The sequence below is a fragment of the Belonocnema kinseyi genome, chromosome 8 (genome assembly GCF_010883055.1).
Source record: "Belonocnema kinseyi isolate 2016_QV_RU_SX_M_011 chromosome 8, B_treatae_v1, whole genome shotgun sequence".
Taxonomy (NCBI): Eukaryota; Metazoa; Arthropoda; class Insecta; order Hymenoptera; family Cynipidae; genus Belonocnema; species Belonocnema kinseyi.
In genome coordinates, this window is record NC_046664.1 from 85,415,484 (window position 1) to 85,417,759 (window position 2,276).

Below are 2,276 nucleotides of genomic sequence, written 5' to 3' on the forward strand. Positions count from 1 at the left end.
AGTTATTGACAATGTAAGAAAACATTAAAATATATACTATTCTCGCAATATCTACTTGAAATTAGACAAACAGGCTTCATCCTGGGCTCATTTCCTACAGAATTTTTAAGAGCATTTAATCCTTTAAAGAGAAATAATTTTAGCTCTGAAATATTAAAAATTAAGAGAATTTAATCAATCATCAAAAAAAGGAGTATCCAAACTTTTGATCGCACACCGAAAAAACGCTAAATATGTGCTAAGAAATATAAATAATGAAAATTCAGTTGTTAAAAAAGGCGAAAGTTTTCGTTATTTCAAAGGATTCAATTCTTTATATCTTACACGTAAAAATCTGCTACTATATTTACTACTAGGTAATAATTTGTAGTATTTTTTTGTGTTTTAATAAACAAATGCAAACAGAATAATTTAGAATTGCTGGAGAACAAATATGTTCACCGAACTGAGAATATTTTAAGCATTATTTAGATGTTTTGATAAATGCCTAAATCAAGCTAATTTTATTTTAAAAATTGTTAAAATAATCAACAGTTCTTGTCGGATAATATAGTATCATAAGAGGCATTGTGCTAAAGAAATTAAATCTGTCTACTGAGAATGGTGAAAAAATGCATTTCTCTATTGAGTTGGCTCAAGCAGTTACTAATTGAGCGTGTGGATTCCATAACGTCCTCAGCTCTCGGACTTGCTCTCCTATTACGCTGTGCCTTGCGGAAACGCGGAGAAATTTCCGAAAATTACCAACTTCGGAAATTTACTGCGCAAAAAATATGACTATATGCGGCTCGAGTAGATTTATTTTTTATATTTGCAATATAAAAATTATTGCAAATCATTACTGTCATGAATCGTTTCCTCAGACTTTGAGGGACAAAAGTCTGCAGGGAAGTTTCGTGGACAGACAACTTCCAGTGGCAAAGTTGTTCCTTGATGTTTATGGAAAACTTTTACCAAATTTGCGCCAAATAGTTTTTTTGTTTGTTGTTTAAAAGATGTAAGCGATTTTTTATTGCCGCGCGCGCACTCGACACGAGTCGATCGACGCTCTCGTACCGACCACAGTCGTCTAGAATAGAAATTTACTGTTCATAATCGCCCACAGGTCGTATTTTTTAACTGATTTCAAAGTTTTTTGTTTAGAAATTTTCAGCATTAAATTTTTAAGAGAACTTTGTTTCGGGATTTTTAATTTTTTGTCACTGAGCAACAATACATAAACAAATAAAGAAAAATACAGAAAAAGACACCATCAGCTGGAAGTATAGAAAATCAACATTTCTCTTCAGAATGAACTATAGAATACAAATAAAGTATTATTTTCGACATGCCACCAACACAAGTCTATTTTATAAGGTCCTGAAAAAACTCCATAACTGAAAAAATTAGTTTTGCGCATTTTGGCTGCTAATTAGTATTTTTTAAGATTTTTAAATGCAAACTGTTGCTAATATATGAAATACCACTTCAAACTCATAATTAGATCCTTACATAAATTGTTTAAATAATTTATAATTGTTTTCAGAAATTTTCTCTTACAATAGAGATGGAAAGTTCCCAGTGAGCACAAAGTTTGGCGACGTCTTTACGACAACTTTACGACATCCCATGTCCATGTCGGTAAGGTGTGACATAGGATGTCGTAAAGTTGTCGTAAAGATGTCGTAACGATGTCCTAAAGACGTCGCCAAATTTTGTACCCACTGGTTTGCGGTTTTTTCAAAACTTTTTGTCCAATTTTCAATTAAACTTAGGCGATACTTATTGTTAACAAAAATAATTGCTTAAATAATTTATTATTATTGTTAATAATATTCAATTTCAATAATGCTAGAAAGTTACGGTTTTATCTGAAATTTTTAACTGCTTGTCCAATTTACAATTAGAGTGATGTGGATAATTAATTAATGTCGAAAAATTAACTTTGTAAATAACTTAATATAATTGCTAATGATACCTAATTTGAATAATGCTGGAAAGTTGCGTTTTTTTTAAATTTTTAACCTTTTTATCCGCTTTTCACTTATTATGGTAATAATCAATGTAAATTGAACAAAAAATAGTTCTATCATTAATTTATAATTGTTTATGACTGTCTTCTCTTATGTAAGTGAAGAAATGTGATGGGTTCTTCTTAAATATTCAACTTCCCTCTGCTCTTTTCAATTAAATAACATTTCTTTTTTAGATTTATTTGTTCATTTGATTTTAAGGTTATATAAATATTCTTGAAAAAATTCAAAACAAATTTGTAAATTATACATATTATTATTACT